Source organism: Diadema antillarum, unplaced genomic scaffold (assembly GCF_040938485.1).
Source record: "Diadema antillarum isolate AM-2024a unplaced genomic scaffold, OU_Dant_1.0 seq00000826_RagTag, whole genome shotgun sequence".
Classification (NCBI taxonomy): domain Eukaryota; kingdom Metazoa; phylum Echinodermata; class Echinoidea; order Diadematoida; family Diadematidae; genus Diadema; species Diadema antillarum.
The window spans coordinates 159,199-184,177 of record NW_027271703.1 but is presented as its reverse complement, the minus strand read 5'-3'; the positions used below and the strand labels follow the sequence as shown (position 1 = coordinate 184,177).

At 37.3% G+C, this 24,979-nt stretch overlaps 1 pseudogene; it reads left to right on the top strand.

The window, feature by feature from the left end:
* The first annotated feature begins 4,758 nt into the window (after nucleotides 1–4,758).
* LOC139740024 (uncharacterized) lies at nucleotides 4,759–23,745 on the top strand (annotated as a pseudogene).
* The last annotated feature ends 1,234 nt before the right edge of the window (nucleotides 23,746–24,979 follow it).

Below are 24,979 nucleotides of genomic sequence, written 5' to 3'. Positions count from 1 at the left end.
ATAAACGGCCATTGAAAGAAAGATTTGTATCATTTTCGAATAGTAAAATGCATGAAAAAGTTGCATCCGTCGTACTTTCAACACAAATTTGACTTCAAAGCACAGGCAAATGTATATAGTTTTTAATAATGTATGGACACAAATTTCCCTTAAAAATAAGATGAATACAGAAAGCAAAGCCAATATTCTATAGTAGCTCTTTCGAGTATTTACAGAGCGATGGTTATTCAAAACAATCCTGGAAAAGAGCAGAGGAAAGCAATTGATTGTTCATGTTCTTAAAGGAAGTTTATTCAAGAATACCGATAAAATCTTTCTAAAGAAGGAATAAACACGTGTGCTGGATTATCCATCAAAGAATTAAGCGTACTTTTGTGTTCGTTAACTATTGTAAAAAAAAAATATATATATACATATATATATATATATATATATATATATATATAGAATAAAATGAAATATCATATGTAAATTTTATTCAAAACGTGCAGTTATGAATTAATGCTGAGGAGAAAATGAGGGAAAAATCTTGGGCGTCTTTTCCCTTTTTATCCAGACTAATTTTACAGCGTAGAGCTCATCTACAATGAGTGATGTGCACGAAAGGCAAAAGAAACAAACCTGTCTAAATTCCAGATATTTTTGGGAGTTACCAATCACCTGTAGGCATCCGGTTACCATGGATACCATGCACAATATTATACCTTACAATGTATGCCATTGTATTGCTGACATCTCTAGCAACATGCATATATATAGTTTTAAGGCGTTTCGATGAATCCTTCGTGAAATAAATGCAAAAACTGTGATAATTTTGTCATTTTCAGTGCCGCAATAGCGACAAGCGTTACCGACCCTAGTCTTTATTTCTAGCTGTTTTTATTTCGCCTTTATTTCTCTGAGTTACAGCTTGTGTATTGTGCAGAAGCCCGCTGTATTGCGCTAAGCCGAGTGAGGGTGCATTCTCAATGATTGCCACAAAAAACAGTTTGGGCGTCACAATCGCTGGGTATGCACTCTCACTTGGCTTGCTTCAACTCGGAGAAATAAAGACGAAATAAAAACGTCTGGAAACTACACTACACCGACCCCAGCTTAGCGTGAAAAGTTAGTTTGCAGGCAAAAACCGATGTTTGTCGCGGAAAAAGTCTTTGTACGCTAAGACTATAACACGCACCACTGGCATTGGCGCCTGTAGCAGTGCTAGTGGTACGTGTAGTAGTCTTAGTGTGCGCAGACGCTTCCTCGAAGAATAATATGTGACCGTGCACCTCAAAACGAACATAAAGTCGCACACACTGATTTTGCGTGAGGACTGAAAATAAGTGAAATGGGTCAACCTAGCTGAACTTGACTTTTTCATATTTTCTGAAAGAGTGGGTCTTCTTTTACATTATGCTAAAATTTGGTACCATAAAACGGGCAGGAAAGTGTGTTTTTTTAGCAGTTTATCTTGAACATTTTGGTAGAATAGTGTGATTAGTTGTGTCTTTAGAATCCCTTTTTCATTTCTGAAAAACCTTGTCCACACTCTTCACTTTCAACTCTAATAACTTTTGAAAAGATAGTGCTACTGCTTTGAAAGTTGGCATTAATTATGGACAGAATGTGTTAATGAGGCACGCTTAATTTCAGTTTAATCTAATAATCTCTTCATTGTTGTTACTCTGGTAGTTTACTTCCTGTTTTTGTCCCATTCATCGCACAGCCAGCACGGTTTGGTAAAGATTAAGCGCTTGAATAGACACTGTACTTCAGAGCCTCTTTTCTCAGTTCACACTTTTCCTGAGTTTGTGCTTTCTTTCCAATATTTAGATAGGTTAGGAGAGTCCGTTTGATTTGAGCTATACATCATTTTAAAGCTTAAAGTCTGCTCTTTCAGAATATGGTCTTAACTAAAAATTCATGTCTGGCGACTTTTTGTTTGTTTTGAGGTGCAGGGTCACATATGGTCATGTCGCAACTAAAATGGCCTGTAAAATTTCATTGATACCACCATTTGATATCACATACTACCTAGGGGTGTTCCAGAGGGTCCAACCGACCACCCTATGCAGTCAAGCCTTTTCTGCGTGGTGGGTTGAACGAAGTCATTTTTTCTGGGTCGCTGCGCCGGGACTATATTTCAGGAGTCAACCTCACAAGCATTCGATTTATTCAAGGTTCCCCCACACATTATCTTAAAGTATTTATCACGCGAAAAATAGCTTGATATTCATAAATAAAGTGAATTATACATTTCTTGAAAGCTTAAGTCTCTGGAAATATCACTAATTAAGTTTCAGAACGTGAAAACATCTCTAGAACGAAGGAGAGATGATTTTTTAGAAACTTTTCTTACCGCTAGAATCCGATCTGACGGCGACATTTTGGGGACCGAAATTATGACGTCACGCAAAGAACGAAGCAGCCCTGCGCTGATGCGCTGCATGTTGCTATACACAGCGCCGTGGTTCAAAGCGTGAATTCCGCACGGTCTGCCTAGGAGGCGAAGTCTCATCTTCACAGAATCAGGTACAAGTTTGTTATAATTTTTTGCAAATTTCTACCTAGGAAACCCATGTTCCTTAGAATTACTATAAGTATGCAGATGATATCTTTTCAGGCTTCTACTTTGCGCTTTTGCGCCTCAGTCTCGCCTCTCAAATGGTGTATGGGCCTAGGCGCTCTACTTGAACTAGAATCAGAAGCTAACTCTGCAGAATCCTAGCTACTCATAATCACGTAGGCCTACATGATCTAGATGTATATCGCCAACGGTTAAACGTGCTAGGTCAATATTCCATTGAGGTTTTACTTTATACCGTAATATACGAACTTAATCTGGTACATAATCATATTATGGACTCTTACACCTGCGTGTGCACGCCACTAATACAGGAGCTATTTAGCTGGAGTGAAGTAATTCGGTACAAAATCATTCAAAATGTTACTCTCCTGTCAAAATCAGGGGTAACAGCATCGTTAGTTGATTTTTTTCCCCACAAAACTATTTGCGGGGAAGTGATATTGTATAGCAGAATCAGACCTGGTTCCTTTTGGCGCACCGTAGCAAAACACATCAACACGGACGGCAATACTAACAGTCAGACAGTGGGCTCCGTCGCCCCACCCTAGTTTCTCCTACCACCCCGACTTTGCCACTGTCACTATCGGTGTCATTGTCACTGTTGATATCAAAATGAAAGTCTTATCTTACAATATGAAATAAAAACTGGATGTTTTAATTGCTCTGCCGAGAAAGTCGATGCGACGAAAGACAGGCCAGATATTACGTCCGCTCGCCCGAGAATTCTCGCCGAGGCAAAAACGACATCCGACATTTGACATTTGACGACGCTTCAGAACCCCCGCGTTCGTCTGGCAATCTTTTGCAGACTAAAATACGAATGTTGGATTTTGCATTTGCGTATTTTCGAAATCGTTCTCGTGCTCCGTGAAATCAGCCCTTTATTTTGTCATCTGAATGCTGTTCATGTAATGTAGTATTTGTAGAAGTATGTAGACAAAAGAAATATCCCGATATGGACAATAAACGACTGAAATAGAATTGAATGGAATTCAATCTAATAACTTTCAGGAGTGGAACAACGGTACTTATCTTTAAAAAAATGAAATAAATTCGGAGTTTCATCTATCCATTGTCGTAATCAGTTGATTAAGGTTTCTATCAACAGTATTTTGATGGAATGTAATTGGTTGAGACATTATACACTTTTTTATGCAGGCCTCAAAATGCTAATTCTCTTTTTCGGGAATAAAGGCATTCTGCTTTCGGTACATCTTCCTACGAGCTCTGGTGTCCATGATATAAGCACATTTTGTGACAAAATGTTATGTGTCATCGCATTATACCCTAACGTCAGGGATCATAAACACGAGAACGTGTAAAGCCGATTTCGCAATGAAACTTTTATACAGTTTTCAAACTTTTTTTCTTTTTGTTTGTCTTTTGTTTGTTTTTTATTGTTCCATATTCCACATTCCAACAAATACATAAAACATTAACATCACAATATAAAAGCATGGATGAATTGTCAAGTACAGCTTATAAGACAATAAAACATGTAAAATATGAGGAATCTACATAGAAGCAATGCTCGCTTGTAGAGTGTAGATTCCCAGACGCGGATGTGAGATTTAATTTCTTACTTGGTATAATTATGTAATTAAAGGAATGACAATTTGTAAATTGGAGAAATGTAAACACCGAAAAGTTAAAAAAGAAAAAGAAAAAACAAAGAAAACAATGTCCGCGGCACAAGACTTCTAGAGAGTTGCGTGATCAAACGAGCGAGCCGAGGTACTAGTTAGTCAGATGCAGTGTACAATAGCAGAGATACCAAATGTGTACAAAGGAAGTTCAGGAGATAATACAGAAATCACGAGCGCGGCACATGACGTATTGTTACATAATCGATAATGTCAGTGATGTGAAGTATGAACAGAGAATGTCGAGGAGGATTGAAGAATAGTTATAGATATGAATTAAAAAAAAAACTAGTTTAAGTTTATGCTTAAATGAATAAAGAGACTTTCTATTCAACTTGTAATAAAGTATGGTCCAGTTATGAACACATTTCAGGATCAGGCCAGAATCAGGGTAATCATCTGTCAAAAACCGAAAAAAAAAATCATATCATTCTCCGATATTACACCGATGTCGATTTCGTATCTCTCCCTCCCTCACTTTCACTCTTTCTCTGTTCTCAAGATTGCAGCATAAACCCGTGTGAGAATGGATGGTGCGAAGAGACAATGACCAACTACACCTGTCACTGCCCTGATGGAACAGAGGGGATTAATTGCACAGGTACTATGTTTCTTGGTGCTTTATAATTTATGCAGAGAGAAAGTTGCGCCCCCAGAGCTGCTCGTCCATCCCAGACTGATATTCCTAAAATTTTCAGAATACCCCCCCCCCCCGGCCCTTACTACTATAAGATTTTAGAAATCAAAGATTTGTATTTTTTTCAACTTGGTCAGTTTATGTTTAATTTCAACACAAGTGCACTTCCCTGTATATTCAATTCAATGTTTACACGAAATCAGTTTTTCCATAATGATCCCACTAGGCAATCTCATAAGTTTCATTTACCCCTTCTGAGAACTTTATTGGCTCAGAACACATTTACATACACAGGCCCTAGATTCTGGAATTCACTAAGTTGCGACATGAACAATTCTCAAACATTGTATTCTTTTAACCGGAAGTTAAAATCCTTTCTGTTAAACCCTCTCTGATGTTTCGTTTTCATTAGCCAAGTCTCACCAACCACAGGGTTCATCATCCAACCAGCAATCCATTAATCTCTGAATTCATTATAATGAAATAACCATCATAATCTCTGCACGGCTGTGTGCAGCCACCAGCTGTTTGAAGCACTTCTTCAATTCCCCCTTTCGTTTCTTTGATCAGCGTGTAGGCATTCTCTTTTTTCCTTTTTTCTTCCATTTTCCATCCCTTCTGTCTAGTCGTGTCATGTTGCTGTGTGTCTCCTGTTTTGTTCCGTCTTGTCTTAAAATATATTTGTGCTAAGCATATGCAAATAAGTATTTTCATTAGATTTTTCTTTGAGTGGTTCACAATCTACAAGCTTGCTTTTCAGTGGACCTCTCAATTCTTTTTTTTTTCTCAACTGAAACATAACCTTGTATTATTTTTGCAAGTATACATGCATATTATATGTAACTTTATCTCTATTATTTGATTTCATTTGCAAAGTTGTGTGTATACGTTTGTGATCTATTATAACTCCTAATTTATACTGTGTTATGTTCTGTTGGAAAAAACAGAAGAATGAGAATAATGAATTGAATTGAATTGAACTAAATTGAATTGAGTTTTTCGTCAAAGTGGGTCAGCCAGGAATGAGTGCCTCCTTTCGTACGAGGCAACATCGTCCGATGTCGTCCAACATCGTTCGATGAGAACCACGCTCAATATTATTGTCTAACACTGACTCGATAGTCGACCAACACAAATCGGTTCATCAGACTGCGATCCTGTACACTTCGCTTGGTGGCCGGAGGCAACAAACTTTGCTTCCGATGGGTAACCGATGAGAAAAAAAAAATCTCAGTGGAATGGGGGCATTACTGCTTGCCCTAGCCTCGTGTTTACGGTCCGGGTTCACGCTTGTCAATGAAATGCCGTGTAAACTGCACCCTAGTTTGCATAGTGTTTTTCCATAGCAGCTCCATGGGAAACATTTCATGGAAGAAAACATGCCAAGTAATAACCAGCATGCACAGTCGATGCACTGCACTGATTAACAGTTACGATAAATACAGCATGAAACGAAAGGTAATGCTAACAGTGAATACGAAAATCTTTCTTTGTTACAGACGAATTCTCTTCCGGTGCACTGAAATAGGCAAATTTACTAGTCTTTTATGTAATCTTTTGTGCAATATGACTGAGTTTCAATAGCTTTGTTATTCGGGGAGCAATATTATTGTACTATATTTTCTTTTGCACATTGGAACAGTGTTCATGATTTTTTGGTTCGTATTGAAGTCATACATGAACAATCTGAATAAAAAAAGAAAGTGTTTACTTCCTTTTTCTTCACTAGTACTTTTTATTTCTAAATTCCCCTAGTTATTATTTTTTTTACTGCTTCTCTGTTTTTAGCTGTTAATGGTGCAGGTATCGACGAGTGTGGCAGTAATCCGTGTCAGAACGAAGGAACGTGTCAGGACGCAGTCAACATGTATTCCTGCCTGTGTTCCCCTGGTTATAACGGGTCAAACTGCCAGATGGGTAGGTAGGCCCTAATTGTAATTCTATCTTGGAATCATTATACACTATCCATACTAAAGATCCGAGTTCTGAAGCCTCCTCGAGCAGTCCCGTACATGCTTTTTGGTAAAGTACACGTATATATACGAATCCGATCGGATGAAAGGCTCAGGCTCGCCAAATACCACCTTGATTTAAAAAAAAAAAGGGGGGGGGATGAGAAAGGTGTTCACGGGGCATGGTATAGAAGTGAGATAGATCTGAGTCATTTGATTATATTATCATCACTTTTCCTTATATATTTTCGCCTTTCATTTGATGGATCTTTTCAGCAAGGGTATCCAATATGTAAGAGAAAGAAATTAAAGAGGCACTATAAGTATGAACCTACCGCTAACAAAATAATAAAAGATTCAAATCTTATAGTTTTTAATTCTAAGTTGGAAATTTGTTTTTGCACGCGTGTTTGTAGATGCATTATGTCATGTTTATGTATTTTTTCACAAATTGTTAATTCTCATAACTTTTCAAAAACAAAAAAAAACCCCAAAACCCAAGATGTTGGTAAAGGAAATCCCTGGAGTGCTAGTGTCGTGGAAAGGTGGTTAGGGGGCTGTGATGATGTGGTGATAGACCCCATGACTCAAATGAATGAGTGGACGCAGGATTGTAGTTCACTTGACTTTATTGGTGTCAGTAAATCGACACACACAAAAAAAAATGCAAGAAACAGGAAAACAATCATAAGTTTGTATTCAACATCTCATTTCTTAATAAGTTGATCCCCCCCTTTTTTTTGCCATGCAAGAGCACTTCCCAAAATGTGAAACTATATGAATACAGGGTGTATATATTTTGCTAAATCCCAAAAATGTAATTACTTTCGATGCAGATCAAGATAGAAGCTATGATGCAAATTGCAATAACTTGTCTTCAAAACTCGTGATTACCAAGCACGTTCAACAAAGAGCGAGTTGTAAACAACTCCTGTTTCACAACAACTGTCTAATGAGCTGTAATAAACTCACAATAAAGCTAGTAGTCTTCAATACGATATTTTCATCACTTTCTCAATTTCCATTTCCCGTCACTAGCGCGATGATGTACAGCGCATAGACAATTATATTTGGTTTAGTGATTAGTTCGCGTAATTTTATGCACCTACTGATGAAGCATTTCACATAGCAGCTAATAACTAAGTACATTATGTGGATCATAGGAGAAACTGCACAGGCAGGAGCATATCTAGCAAACCTGGTATTACTCCTGGGTCAAAGTGCGGTAGAGCATAATACGCATGGGCTTCGGATTGGATCACCATGCTGGACACAGGATTTGACATCTTTTGGAACAAAACAAAATTCTTGCAGCAACATTTTGGAACAAAACTCAGTCTTCGTTGCCTGATTTCTTCTATTCTCCCAAGAATTTCACTTTTTCTTGAAGACGGAATTTACTGCATGAAAGTACTAAAATGAATACTTTTCGGTCAAAGAGCGAAATCCGATATAAATGGATGTGGTATCTTATGAAAATGGAACTCTTCATATAAACGTATATGAAGGTAACTGATAGATAACTCGTAATGTAAACATAGATAACTCGTAATGTTTTTGAAGTTTGCATTGCGATTTAAATGAAGAGGGGTTTGAGGTAACATGTGAATGAAGTCCTTGAGTCGACTGTTGTTTGGGGGTATAGAAGACTCAAGAAAGAGGAAAGGGAAGACGGGAAGTGACATATAGAGAGTGTGTATGTCACTAATGGAGACGAGAGGATATCAAGAAGATATATCTATAGATGGAGAATTAGTTAAGCGTTTGGGAGATGAACTATAGAAAGGTGAAAAGAAGGGGAGGACATAGTTTAAAATCATGGAGATAAAAAGACAAGTAATGTCTCCATACTAATGTTTGTAAAATTTAGCTGTGTACATTAAATCTGAGATCAGGCTTTCAAATCCGAATTTGAGCGTTCAATAGATATTAATGTACATTATTTTGTACAAGTTTACAGTATTTTCCTTTTTGTATATGCTTTCCGTTTCACTTCCACGCCATTATTTTTTTCTTCTCAAATTTGTCTTATTTCTTTGTACTTTTCAAAGATATCGATGAATGTGACAGCAATCCGTGTCTGAACGGAGGAACTTGTACGGACGAAGTCAACATGTACTCATGCCAGTGTCTGCCGGGTTATAACGGGTCAAACTGTCAGACAGGTTTAGTCAAGATTCGAAAAGTAATAAATAAACTATATAGTCTGTTAACAAGATTATGATGCAAATATTACCTTCGAACTGTCCTTTAATCTCAAATCTAGGATCAGTGGGATATATACATTTAACACATATGTATGTAAAAAAAAAAAAAAAAAAAAAAAATATATATATATATATATATATATATATATATATGTAAATGAATTATATACAGCAAATATGAACATAAATCTAGATTTCATTTAATATGCCTTGTCCGCCTTGTACTACTTAACATAACAATGTCGGAATTTCGGAGCTTGGGTATTTGTTCCATGTTCATCGTGTCACTGCCGGCAACCACGGACAGCCTGGTGTTAGTGTCGCTACCCGGAAAGCAGTAGATGACAGGTTCGAGGCCCACTGGTTCCTTTTTTACGACATGTTTGTTAATTTACAGATCAGCAGTTGCGATCTTATATGCAATTTGTAGAGGGAGACAAAGTGAAGAAACTCGCACCTAAAACCCATTTTCTTTGCTCAAAGTTTTCACTATTTATCACTTGTTTCTGGTCAGTTTTCCCTTTCTTTGTTTCAATATATATATATATATATATATATATATATATATATATATAGAGAGAGAGAGAGAGAGAGAGAGAGAGAGAGAGAGAGACGTACTCGGAGGGAAAATCCAGGTTGACAGGGTATTCATCGTTCTTTGAGATTCACTCCTCTCGGAGTAAGTTCACTTTAAATATCAGAGTTCAGTCTTCTTTCGGGTCCATTTGCATCATGTTCCTTATTCTTATTCAACTTTTATTTCGACTCACTTCATTTTATTATCGCTGTACAGATATCAATGAGTGTGGCAGCGATCCATGTCAGAACGGAGGAACGTGTCTGGATGAAGTTAGCATGTTCTCATGTACGTGTTTACCTGGATACAACGGGACGAACTGCCAGGCTGGTGAGTAAAGATTCGTAAATCAGTTCAATCGACTTTCAATATTCATATATATATATATATATATATATATATATATATATATATATATATATATATATGTACATATCTATATATATATATATATATATATATATATATATATACACATATACGTGACATACAGTGAGAGAGATAGATTGATTGAATCAACCGGGCAGTCAAAGTGTGAATGGAATAATCAATCATCATAGATATTGAATTAAAAGGGAAAAATAGAAAAGAACCAATTCGTAGCAAATCGCAGACTGGAAGGAAAAATATCCTATACAATTAATGACAACCTCTTAAGTAAACGCAACAACCCAATGTGTAAATCATGGATCTCTGATCCTAAAAACCGAAATGGGTACATGCGGATTGCCAAAAAGCTACAACAAAACTTTTTTTTTTTTTAAAGCAGGGTGATTTTGGAGCAAATCCTGTCTATTTAACCTGTGCAAGGGTTTTTAGTTGTTGTTGCTCCGGGCAACGCAATTAAGACGAGGTGAAGAGGTATCCTCGATCCTCGTGATTATCAACCGATGGAGCGTGTGTCTATTCTGCACTTCTAGATTCCGAGAATGTGGCGGGCCCTGACTGGTTGGGAATTCACCCTAAAGGCTGCAAAATTGTGCACAAAAAAGTCATAATGCAGGGCTCCACACTAACCTTTTTTTTTTTTTTTTTGGGGGGGGGGGGGGGTGGCCCGATGGGGCCACCAAAATCATCAATTTCAAATTGTTGGTGGCCCGAGAGAAAATTTGGTGGCCCGAAAAAAAAATACAAAACATTAACTCACTGCATGCATTTATGCATTTCCGGCGCAAAAAGTTACGAATTTATTGACATACTTAAAAAAAAAAAAATATGCCCTTTTTTGAAATTTGGTGGCCCGACTTTCATTTTTGGTGGCCCCGGGCCACCGGGCCACCGTTAGTGTCGAGCCCTGGCATAATGCCTCTATGCGCTTAAAAAAATGAAAAGAATATACAAAAACATACAATTCCAATTACAGTGATGGTACCGAGTTTCATGTTTGCTTACAGTTGGTTTTTTTTGTTGTTTTCGTTATCTATTTACTTCAAAGTAACATCAGCCTTTAACTACAGCGAGGTTCTGCATAAGTCGATCCTTTTCTATGAAGCCCAACGATCAGGAAAACTCCCCAATGACAACCGAATCCCCTTATCGAGGCGATTCGGCTTTGGATGACATGGGGAATGACGGCGAGGATTTGACTGGAGGCTGGTATACCGGTACGAACCGTCTCAGCTTCATTTGGATTTCAAATCGATCTCATATGATTTCGTTTTGTTTTAGATTAATCGTATATCAGTTTTAACATAATGTTCATTTCAATCGTATATCACTGCCATTGCCATTCTCTTCGACTCTAGTCTGTTTTGATATATCACTTCAATTAGAACTTTATGTAATTTCCGTTTTCCTCTGTATAACCTCTTCTTTAGCGAATCTGACTGTCAGATTGAGAGGTAAAGTGATAGTTTGGACATGATATCCGTCGTTTTATTTGTTGTCTTTATCAGACCATATACATATACGTGTTATGTGTTTGTAAATCAATCACAATTATCATACTATAGTATTAATAAATACTTATATCTGCGTCTCAAGTGTTTATGTTTACAGGTTACAACTCCCTTACCTCTGAATATAAATAAACGTATCGTATAGTATACAGTTTGTATGAATGTTTATATATATATATATATATATTATACTATATATATAGAGAGAGAGAGAGAGAGAGAGAGAGAGAGAGATGTATGTTTATTATATTTGTAGCCCGCGTGTTGGTACCAGTATAGAAAAAAAGATGACGAATTATGGTAGTGATGCATTTTAGTCCAGCAGTGCTATTTATTAAGACCAAATTTTTGATGAATACATACGTCTTCCTCAAGGTCGACAGGACAATTATGAAAACAGACGAGATGACTCTATTCTCTAGGTAGTCATCGGAATGTTTATGGCAACGCGCGTGTGGTATCTAAGTAGAGGCATTGTGACGCTAATAAGACGCGCACAATGCCTTAGATACCACTTAGATATAACACGCGCGTTGCCATAAGCATCCCTATGACTACCACTTGTGTATCATTATAATAGAGAATAATTATAGAGTCATCTCGTTTATTTTCATAATTGTCAATTTGTCAACCCTGAGGAAGAAGTGTGTATTCGTCGATAATTTGGTCTAAATAAATAGCACTGTTGGACTGAAATGTCGTCATCTTTTCTATAATATATATATATATATATATATATATATATATATATGTATATCCATATATATGTATATATATATATATATATATATATATATATATGTATCCATATATATATATATACACCGCTATATGCCTATGTGTAGGTATATGAATGTATGTATGTCCATGACAGATGGGGGGTTCCGTCAAATTCGGCTTTCCCATGGCATCGTCTGTCACGATACTGGCCTGGGGCATCATTGACTTTGAGACGGCGTACAGACAGGCCGGGGAGTACTACAATGCACTGGACAGTGTCAAGTGGGCCACTGACTATTTCATCAAATGCCACGTCGGCCACAACGAGTTCTACGGGCAGGTGGGAGACATTGATGCGGACCACGCGTGGTGGGGCAGGCCCGAGGAACTCACGATGGCAAGACCCGCGTGGAAGATCACCACGTCAAACCCTGGCTCTGACCTCGCAGGAGAAACAGCGGCGGCTTTGGCGGCAGCATCGATTGTCTTCAGAGACAGCGGTGTGTGGGCGCAGGCTTGGTGTAGTTGTTAATTTTTATTATTTCACGAGCTACCATTTATCATTGAAGGGGATAGCTAGTAACTGATCAGTGGGAATCAGTGGGAATGCTGGGGATGATTGTTCCAATCCTTGTGGGATTCATGTAAGAGTACATTATATATCTATTGTTGTGTGAAAATTATTTGCGTCAGAATGGTCTGTTAGTAGCCATCCCCTTTGAAAAGAAAAGAAAAACTTTTCTTGATCTATCTCTCCGATGTTATGTTCCAGATGAATAAGAGGTTTATCTCGTCCCACGAATGCAGAGAGAGAGGGAGAAAAAAAAATCACCTTCAAAATGATTTTAAAAAAGTACGCTGGAATATCGACCAACAAAAAAATGTTACACACTATATGAGGACGTCGATGTCAAGTGCCGATGTCCACACACCTCTGCACGACTGTATCTACATTTCTCTTAATAAATGTTATTTGTGTTGATAATATAGATTGATATTGTAAGGTTTGCCTTTTTAAATCATTAACACAACATTGTTTCCTTGTAATCTTTTCGTTGTTTGCAAACGTATTAAATGGTTGCAGTAAGAAATGCGTTCTTCTCAAAAACATGAAAGTGATTATGATCAAAGAATATATCTAAAAGAGTGACAAAATCTTTACTGTTCATCAGTTTATGCCTGAAGAGCATCAGTAATGTGTGATATATGAGTATTGACCGATTCGGGTTCGTTGAGGGCAGCAGACAATTTGTGGCAGAGCGGGTTGATAGATAGAGTTGCAACACTGGGGTACAAAGGTCATATCAAATAGTTCCCCCTGGTCGTCGATATCGACTAATTATTTCTACAGGGTTTTTACATAGGCGCGCAGTACCATACGGACCCAACGGCAGTGTGAGAGACATTGTTGCTTGCGACGGGAGTGTGACTTGTTGAGAAAAATGTCGTGTTTTTACGGCAATCATGTAAATTTGATGAAGTAGAGAAAGGGGTACTTACTGTCGAAGTCAAGGTAACGGATGCAAACAACCAGAAAGGATGAAATATTTTCAGAGTTGTTTTAACGCTCCTGGCTGATGTTGATGGGAGCACATCAAATTGTAAGGACGGAGTTATCATGTAGTCCCACTCCTTTACAATTGTTGTTGTAATTCAAAATCCCGGGCTGTGGGTCTTTACTGTTGTTATGACGACGAGGGGCAGCTATTAATTTTGCACTCTCGCGCAAAACCCATGCGGGGAGCGCGTAACCCTACTTTGCGCGAGCCACGGAGCAAATAACAATAAATGCATTGTTTGCGTCATAATAGGATACGCGGTTTTCTAAAGTCTTATCGACATCATACGACCAGGGGGAACTATTTTTAGGGATTGACCAATCAGCACGAACTTCCGGTGTCGCAACTCTATCTATCAACCCGCTCTGATTTGTGGCACTGGGCGCAAATTGCGGTGTCCCAGCCTACCCCCCCCCCCCCCCCTCCTCTCCCCCACCCCGCGGGCAACATGTTTATCGTGCACTTGTAACAAAGGTTCGCGCACTAAGCAAGCATTCGCGCACTCAGTACGAGACGCCTATTGGTTAAAGCAACCATGCATCAGTTTTTCATTCCGTGCGCGTGCTAATGTAGGGAGAGGGGTGGGGGGGGGGGGGGGGGGGTCGGCTGGGACACCGCAGTAATGGCACTGCCCATGCCGATAATACACAAAGCGCGTCACAGAATCGGTCAATACGAGAGAGAACATACCAGTATGCAGTCATCACATTTAGCTTAACTTACCTGACTCAACAGATTTCAATGTCGTTCCAGATCATGACTGTCGACTTGTTTTATTTTACATAATTACTATTCCCAGATTTAAGCTACTCCAATACCCTGTTGTGGCATGCAAGGGAACTGTACAACTTTGCTTACAACTACAGAGGAATCTATTCCGAATCTATGTCAAATCAAACAACTTCTTACAGGTATCTTATTATCATTATGATGTATGGTTAACTTTTACGGAAACTAACGTGTCATTCTTATTTGCTGTAATTTTTTTTTTCTGGAGGCGCACACAGTTATCAATTATTGTCCCATTGTATCACATGTATTTTTCTTTTCTTTTCTTTTCTTTCTTCTTCTTTTGTTACTGTTAACGTTAATTTTGTTAATGTTATTGTGTTTTCTAGTCTATTTGTATGAGTAGCAAAGTGCGCTTAGAAACGTCAGTATGAAGCGCCATATAAATGCAATTATTATTATTATTATTATTATTATTATTATTTGATTGATTTGATTTGATTGATTTGAGTTATTGATTCTTGTATTATTATTTTATGTAGCCGTTCTTATGTTTCGCTTTAATTATTCTAAGTATCAAAAATGTGTAAAATTAAAAGGATATACAAGGATAACATTAGTGCGCAGCGGTTTTTTTTTTGGGGGGGGGAGGGGGGTTGTAGGCCGCACTGACTGCGAAACGTGTTTATCTGAATTTAATACTAAATCATCTAAAATAAAGAATTTAATGTATTAGAATAAAACGTCGTATGTGAAAATGAAACTTCAACATAGTTTTAATTTTCCTGAATAAGCTTCAAATATTTTGCATATTACGTGTCCGTATAAAACGTGTTAATGTTATTGAAATTTAGAGCCACTTTATACTTTTAGAAATGGACTCTCACGTCGTGTTGTAGTTGTGATATCAAGTTCCCATATTATCATCATCGGATGCTAGGACGCTATAGGCGCCTAGGCTCCCAAACAAGCACAATAAAACAAACAGACGAAAAACAAATAAACGATCAAAAGCAAGCAATTCAACATCCAGCCACAGTCCATCATACATCCAGTGAGCCCTTTTTTTTTTGTGGAAGATTTCGCTGCATAAACTTGCTCTCACGACTTCCTAAACATATTTTCCTATTCATTATTCAAAAGCATTATAGAGGAATGGTACAGTATTGGTGGAGGTTAAAATTGGGCTTTAACTTTTCTTCTTTTTTTTTTGGGAGATACCAAGAAAACCCTTATGAATAGTACAGAGCACACCATTTTAAGAGGAATTCAAAGTTCATTTGATGAAAAACGGGTCTGGAATAGCTGAAAGATCCAAAAACAAAGTTAAACAAAATGATCGTAATAAAATGTGGATCCCACTTTTTATTAGGATCACTCTAGCTGTTTTGGATATCTCAGCCATTTAAAAATCAATTTTCATCAAACAAACGTTGATATCCTCATGGAATTCATGCCATTTCATATTTAATGAGAGGTTTCTCACTATCTCATCCCCGGCGGCCCCCCCCCCCAAAAAAAAAATAAATAAATAAATAAATAAATAAATAAATAAATAAAAAGTCTCAACCAAAACTGTACGATCCCTGAAATTATACCTACCCCACAACTCAGGTCCTCGGGCTACTGGGATGAGCTTGCCTTCGCTGCTGCCTGGCTGTACCGCGCTACCGGAGAAGAGAACTACTACAACCAGGCTGAGGATTTCTACTACACACACCTGCCTTCATACCTGTCATGGGCATTCACCTGGGATGACAAGAAGGCCGGAGTTAAGGTACGTATAAACTACCACAGGATATATTCTTGTACAAACTGCATTTTAGGTATTGTATAGTTTTGGTTGAGACCTAATTTCAGGTTTCTAACTTTTTTTGTGAGATAATGAGAAACCTCATATGAAGTATGAAAGAGCGTGTAATTTCATGAAGAACTCAACGTTAATTTGATGAAAATTGGTTTTGAAATGGCTGAGATATCCAAAACAGAGCGATTCTAATGAAGTGTGGGACCCACCTTTTATTACGATCGCTTTGTTTTACTTTGTTCGGAAAGTTTCCGTTATTCCAAACCCGATTTTCATCAAATAAACTTTGAATTCCTCTTAAAAATATGCTCTATACTATTTCATAAGTGTTTTCTTGGTATCTCGCAAAAAGTTACAAGCCCAATTCTCATCTCCACCAATACTGTACCATCCCTTTAATATTCCGCGGCCATCTCACTCAGTTTATTTGGCGTAGGCTCGTTCCCTTCCTCTGAAAATAACTTCGAAGAGCCAAGGTTAATGAACTCCTTGATCATTCTTCTCGGCTTTTCGCATGCTTTTCCTACGACTCGTTTGAGAAACCTTTCCTAAATCGGGAGCAGTGCTCAGTGCTCATAGCACCCCCCTCCCCTCCTTCCCGGTCTCATTTCATCTTTCGGGTCAGTATTCATCTTTCGGGTCAGTATTCATTCAATGCCAACCCTTAATTCAGGTTCTCGTGATATGTCCGAATGTAATCTTGATAGACTTAGAGAGGGATTGAGGTCAGTTGATTGGTCCTCTGTTTATAACCAAAGAAATGTAAATTCGTCCTTTGATGTTTTTATGAACATCCTTATAAATATGTGTAATGTTTATATACCCTTATTTAGACGATTCAGATCAAATTATAAGAGAGTACCAAAACAACCATGGATTTCAAAGTCCCTACTTAGGTCTATCAATAGGAAGAATAAATTGTTTTACAGATACCGAAAATCTCCGAATGATGTAACCAAATCCCGTTATATTCGTTACCGCAATGTACTTATTTCTTCGTTGCGTTTAGCCAAGCAACTGTATTTTGCAAATCAGTTTGAAAAATGCAAGTTCGACATTAAGAGTACGTGGAGGGTGATAAACACAGCTTTGAAATCTAGCACTGTTACAAATTCCCCTACTCATATTCTGAATGACGGTCATCAAGTTGATGATCCACAGGAAATGGCCGATGTATTTAATGATTACTTTGTTAACTTAGGACCTGATTTTGCTAGCAAAATACCAAATACTCAGACAACTTTTCATTCTTTTTTAAAAGACAGGAATGTACAAACCATGTTTTTCATTCCTATTGTTGAAGAAGAAATCAAAGAAATTGTTGATAACCTAAATATTAAGAACAGTATAGGTAATGATGGTATTTCGGCTTTTCTTCTGAAGAACATAATAAATGAAATAATTTCTCCACTCACTTATATTTTCAATCAATCTTTATCTAGTGGCAAAGTCCCAGATAATATGAAAATCGCTCGAGTTGTTCCCATATACAAAAAGGGTCCAAAAGAATTTGTGAGCAATTATCGCCCAATATCTCTCTTAACCTCAGTCTCAAAAATTCTTGAAAGGCTTGTTTATAAACGAACTCTTAGATTTCTTGTTAATTGCAATATTCTTTCTAATTTCCAATTTGGATTCAGAAAACAGCATAGCACAACTCACGCATTATTAGCCTTCATTGATAAAGTAGCTCATGCTTTAGATGATGCTTCCCACACCATCGGTGTTTTTCTCGATTTTTCGAAGGCTTTTGATACCATTGACCATCAAATTTTGCATTATAAGTTAAGCCATTACGGTATCCGTGGGAGGGCTTTAGAGTGGTTTAAAGACTATCTCACAAACAGAAAACAATTTGTTTACATAAATGGCTATGAGTCAGGTATGACGTCAACTTCTTGCGGTGTCCCCCAGGGTTCTCTTCTTGGCCCACTTTTATTCATCCTGTACATCAACGATCGCCAAAATTCGTCACAGATTCTTTCTTTTATTTGTTTCGCTGATGATACAAATTTATTTCTATCTCACCGCAGTCCCAATACCCTCGTAAGTATAATGAATAATGAATTGAAATCTGTTCAGTCCTGGATTTACGCTAACAAGTTATCATTAAATGTTGATAAAACACATTATATGTTATTTAGCAATTCTTTGCAAGCTATTCCTGATGATGTTAAGATTAATGATATTAACCTAACCCGAGTAGATAGTACAAAGTTTTTAGGACTTTACATCGATAGTGACCTTTCCTGGAAAACTCACTTTAATTTTTTAAGCAAAATTTTGTCACGAAATACAGGAATCCTAAACAAACTGAAACATTTTTTGCCCAACCATATCTTGCAGATTGTATATTCAACCATGATTTCCCCATATCTTAATTATGGAATTCTTGCGTGGGGTAACGCATCTAAATACTTACTGGATTCACTTTTTCTTCTTCAAAAGCGAGCGATCAGAATTATTAACCATGCTGGGTATTTATCTCACACTAACGCCTTATTTCAGAAAAATAAGATTTTAAAACTGATAGATTTGTTTGGTTATAATTTAGGTATTTTTATGTATAAACTTTCCTCAAAAGATCTTCCTGGTGTCTTTTTACAGATGTTCATAAGAAACAATTCTGTCCACCACTATCCAACTCGCCAGAGTGACGCTTGTCACCTTCCACGAACTCGAACAGTTTTCGCTAAAAACACAATTATGTATACAGGTCCTAAATATTGGAATGATCTACCAACAGAGGTTAAAAGCTGCTTGTCATTATCATCCTTTAAGCGTAAACTCAGACAGCATGTATTGAATAGCTACAACACACAAGTGTACTAAAATTCCTTTTTATTATGCTGATGGCTGCTCTGTTATACTACTCGGTTGTTGCCATGTGAACAGACTCATGCATATACATTTTAGTTGCATGCTCTCTCAAATTCCTTCCCATCGGTGTTTTTCCTTCCACTTCTAGTAAGACCATGGTCGTGTCGCATAGTTTCCCCTCCTTTCTTTCTTTCCTTTCTTTTATGCATCATTGCAGCTGGCTGGTATATCACATATAGGAATTGCAATTGATTCATGTTCTCCATTTTTTAAATCTTTCCCCGTGTCTATGGAAGCCGGAATGTTTAAACCCTAATAGTACTTAAGTATTCACGTCATTATCACTCCCATGTCTAAATTGCTATGAGAGCAACTGCTATAGTGTGCAGCATGTGGTTACTTGTTCTCATTTTATTACACACATAAATGCATGTGAGAAGAATCTTCTGAGCCCCGAGTACTAGTCATTCTCTTTTGTTTATCATTACTTTTGGTCTTAATTGTACCCGTGCTCCTCATCCTGTTCCCCTTACTAGGCTTTTGTTGGGACCTACACTCAACAAGCTTTGCTTTTTAGTAGGTTCCATCGTATTTCTCTTCGCATCTTTTACTTTGATTGAAAATGACACATCGACCGTTATGTATTACTTTTGTATTCCTATTTCTTCATGTATATATCCAAGCTGGACATTCTGTATTATATTTTGTTATATACCATGTATTTTCCATCGAGAAATACGAAAATAAATTGAAATTGAAATTGAAAAAATTTCAACCCCGATCTGAAACTGTCATTACAATAAATGGAGAGGCTTTGGTGTATGTGTGTATGTGTGTGTGTGTGTGTGTGTGTGTGTGTGTGTGTGAGTGTGTGCGCGTGTGCGTGTGCGTGTGTTTGTTCAAAGTGGGATCTCAAATCTCATAAGGAGCTAAAAAAAGACATTGTTTTTTTTTTTTAAACCAGTTTTTCTTAGACTTTCAAAATATCCTATAACCCCGTATTTAGATTTTTCACGAGTCCGAAGAGAAAGGGAGAAAAAAAAAACACCACTCCAACAGTCAGAAGAAAATTGATTTGTAAAGGTAACATAATGTTTTCAGACGGGAACTGTGCAATTTATGATGTTACGACATTTGAATGCTAGAAAGAAATACTAATTATGGAAATGTTTTGTACGAATTCCTTAGAAAGAAAACACTCAACAACCATTAGGAAACCTGCCAACATGTTTGCTAGCAAAGTCTTCGTGTCAACTGCCTGTTTAGATGGGAAGAATATCCGTGCTCTTCTGTGGGAAGAGTTGCATTACATTGATAACGAAAGTTGGGTTATCAGTACGGAGACTTGATCAGCACATAATAGTCGTGAGTACTCTATACTTCGGGGATTTCAAGACTCTTTTTTTTTTTTCCTTTTTACTTTTCCTGCTTGTTTCAAACGTGTTCGTCATCTTTGCCGTGTCAGATGCTAATGTACCAAATGAGAAGTGAAGTGAACGCCGGTGAGCCGTACAAATCGGCGATCAAGTCCTACCTCGACAACTGGTTGCCGGGTGGGGGAATCTCGTACACACCCAAGGGTTTGGCCTGGCGCTGGGAGTGGGGATCGCTACGATACACCGGTGCGTCCACAGAAACGCCTCTTTCTTTGATTCTTGATTCTCATTCTATTTCTGAATTTCTCTTTTTTTTTTCTCATACCGCTTTGTCCTCCTGCATGCCATTAATCATTATATGTGGTGATGGTGATTATAACAGTAATCGTATAGCGATAATAATGATTATTATAATGATAATGATAATAATAATAATAATAATAATAATAATAATATTACCAATAATAATAATAGTAATAATAACAATTATAATAATGACAATGATAATAATGATAACATTAAAAATACTTATAGTAATAAAAATAATAATACTGACAATAATCATGATGGTAATAAAATTCATTATTGGAAGTAGCAATACTCGCACCTGTAATCAACATTGTGATTCTTTTTTTTTTTTCATGTTATGGTGACTTCAGCGAACACTGCATTCCTCGCTGGACTGGCATGCAAATACAATTTTGAAGCCAAGTACTGCAACTTCACCCGCGACCAGATCCAGTACATGCTCGGCTCTAGTGGAAGAAGCTTCGTGGTGGGATTCGGCAACAACCCGCCAACTCAACCGACTCACCGTTCAAGGTAACTGATAGCGATAAATAAGATGCAGATCGGATAAGTAGTATAAATGTTGTTCCAGTAATGGCAGTGACATTAAGATATTGATCATAGCATTTGATAGTACTTCTACTTACAGATGATGGCTATGAGAATTAAATAGGAATGAAATAATTATGATATTGTACTATACATAAGTAAATGTATAAAATTACATTATGTCTTAGATTGTAAACGTTATTTATGAATATGCATGTATCCACGACTAATTGTGAAATATCTCTGTGTCATTAGAACATTGTATATAATATGTTTTCTCACGTGAAAGTCTTCTATCTACCCTGTTTATTCAAGTAACATCCTTCATTTGTATGGGTAAATTAGGTAGGCCTATATACATGCATAATAGGTTTACTTAATGTTTCATGTATTTCGTATGCTGGTAAAAGACGTAGTATACAGTAGTAAATAGCATTGGAGTACTTTCATTCTCGTTCAATATTAACATTCAGCATTTCATTCTATGTAAAAAAATGTAGCACCTGCTTACCTTACCGACAAGGGACTACATCATACCACTTTGATTGGAAGAAGATAACAAGAAATATGAAATACAGCGTGATAAATTTAGCAAAATTATTAAAAAGAATATTGAAAACTAGTTTCACTTGAAAGCAAGGTTATATCTAGGTTGATTACTTCAAGCATGGTATATTATGAAACACTCTATGAAAGAAATGGTCTTGAGAGAAAAGAAAAATCATACAGCTTTAATATAGCCTACTGCGCATAAACAACTGCACACATCAAAAAACGAAGTTCCACACACATAGACATACCCGAAAAAGGGAAAAGATCACAAAAGAAAAAAGAAGAGTAAAGGAAGGTGAAGACGGGGGGGGGGGGGGGGGGGGAGAGGGGGAGAAGCCCTCCAGGGAGATTTAGGCAGGTCCGAATCAACCCTTCTGTCTACTTATTTGGCAGCATTCATGATATACTGCTATATAGAGATAGAGGTGACGTGTAAATGGCGAATGATTCAATAAATCCTTTAAAAATAAAAAAATGTCTGTCGATATGGGTCTAATGTTTGATTCAGTGTATCAGGGTACTCCCGCAGATTCAAGGCAAGGATTACTTACCACGGTTCTAATCCTGATACTGGCAGGGCTTTAGGTGTAAGAATATATTGACCTAGCCATATTGACTTTGTAATAAAATGATAACGGATATTCAGCTAGGAAGCATATAGAATATTGAAAACATCGAACATTGTGGTCAACCTATGAAAGTTGGAATCTGAGAATGAATACTAAAGAGATATGATGAAAAATACGTAAAACAAGGATGTTTGACGGTAGATCCCAATATCAAAATCGAGTGTAAAGTTTAAGATGAGGGACACGGGTACAAGAAATGACCAGAATATAAAAAAAAAAAAAATACTCGAGGATGTAGAAAATTCTTCTCAATTGCAGATTTTGAGATCGGATAGTAGACCACATGCTGTAAGCGGATAAACAGTTGAAATTATTGTATTGCTGACAGTATAACATGATTACACAACTTAGACATATTTGTGTCCCCAGAAGAGACTGGGGAAATATTGGAAGACAAAGCATACACCAACGATTTAAGAATGATCTAACAGCCAGTTGCAACGAAGTGAGCGTAAGAATATCAGTTTTTACCGAGCCCCGATGTCTTTAGAGAGGGAAGAATAACAGTCGGCTGGTAGGGAAATTTGCACGCGCAAAGAGCTACTAGGCTCAAGTGCGATTACCATGACAACACCGTACCGCGGGATGGAAAAATGTTCTGAAAAGTTATAAAAGAATTTCAGTGATCTTTCGTGAAGTAATAATGTAGCAAATAATTTCTTATAATTTGCATTCAAAGGATGATAACGATAACAAAACAAACTGCAAGTAATGCGGGGTGATCATTCCAGTATTTTCATTGATACACATACGCACACAATTTTCATATCAAGACACTCACGCAATAATTAACGCATGCATGCGTAATTAAAAGTCCGTTACCCAATTATTATGTCTCTAATAGTTCCCGCTCTATGATTGATTGTACCAGTTCATGCCCGGACCTCCCGGCTTCATGCGGTTGGGGGGAGTTCCATGCCGATGGTCCAAACCCGCAGACCCTGTATGGCGCCCTCGTCGGCGGTCCGGATCAGTGGGACAACTACGTCGATGATCGAGCTGCCTACGAACACAACAACGTCGCCTGCGATTACAATGCCGGTTTCCAGTCTGCGTTAGCGGCATTGAAGGAACTCGGCCTTTAAAGCGCTGGTAGCGCCATGTTGACTCTAAAAATAGTTCGAATCAATTGTGTTCAATGTTTGGTGTTCCACAAAGTAACTTTATGTTGAATTTTTGACGCAGATTTACATACACAACACACAAACACACACACACACATTCAATATAGAGAAGCACAGGTCAGTGCAGGTAGTTACAGAGGTTTATTCAAGTCATACAGTAGCAGGGACTGCGGAGCATCTTTTATTTATTTTTTTTTTTTGTACAAGTGCGTGAGTGGGGAGGGGGTCAAGGTTTTTCGATTGTTTCCTTTTTTGACGAGTCAAAAGCCCAAAGCCCCCCATCCTCCCCCTCTCTTTCGGTGTATCTAATTCAATATTACATATACAAATATAGAATATTACACATATACTATACTAATCAACAGACTTCAACATTTTGCATACTATAGAGATAAACCCATGAACTGAGAGTGAGAGTTGAATTCTGATAAAATGTGTATCTATCATACTTTTTGTTTACTTTGATAATGACGTTTATTCGTCTGCATAAAGGGTATTAATGATATTTTGTCCGTTGAGGTCATAACCATGTTTACATTGAAAAAAAAAAACAACACATGGGAATATCCGGTTTTGGCGGCCATTTTGGCGGCCATCTTGAATATCTCAAAACTCTCGAGGATGCAAGAGTTTCATCATCCAGATTCGGATTCAGCACCCCCGAAATAGGGTAAAATCATCAAAAAACTTTGGGTGGACGATAAAATAATGTTCAGCCTCTGGAACCCAGACTATGCGTACGTTAACGTGACTGTTTACGCTTTGGCCGGATGCAGCAGCTGTCAGCTGCTGTTTCGTGTTAGTCGTAACATTCAGACTTTGCAAAATGTAAGGCAGTTTCGAGATCTATTTATCATAGAAGAGTACGTAGTAATACTTCCAAGATACCATTAGCTATAGGACTGTGTCATAAGTCTAATAAAAGATCTAGCACTGTTGGACGGTATGTCTATGAGAGGTTATTTTTGTGTGAACCTGTAAGAATATAATAATCGGATAGTCTATCAAATCAGTCATAATCAAAATACACTCAACAACAAAAAAAGAACGTAAACACTTTTTCAAGTTCATATTATTTCTCATAGAAATTTTCGCTAAATATTGATATTTTATATACCATGTTAAAGGTAATTTAATTGGCTATCAACCTGGTAGGTCAGGAAAAAAAAAAACTTTACACATGAGTGAACACATTAATTTTTCTCTTTCAAAGCAGCAGCAGCACAAATGTAAAAATTGCAAAAATGGAAAAGTTGACATTCATGCGTATGTGCTCTTCTATGTGACAATAACAACAAAAGAAAATCCAAAACATTAAAAAAATATATAAATCAAGTTTTGAA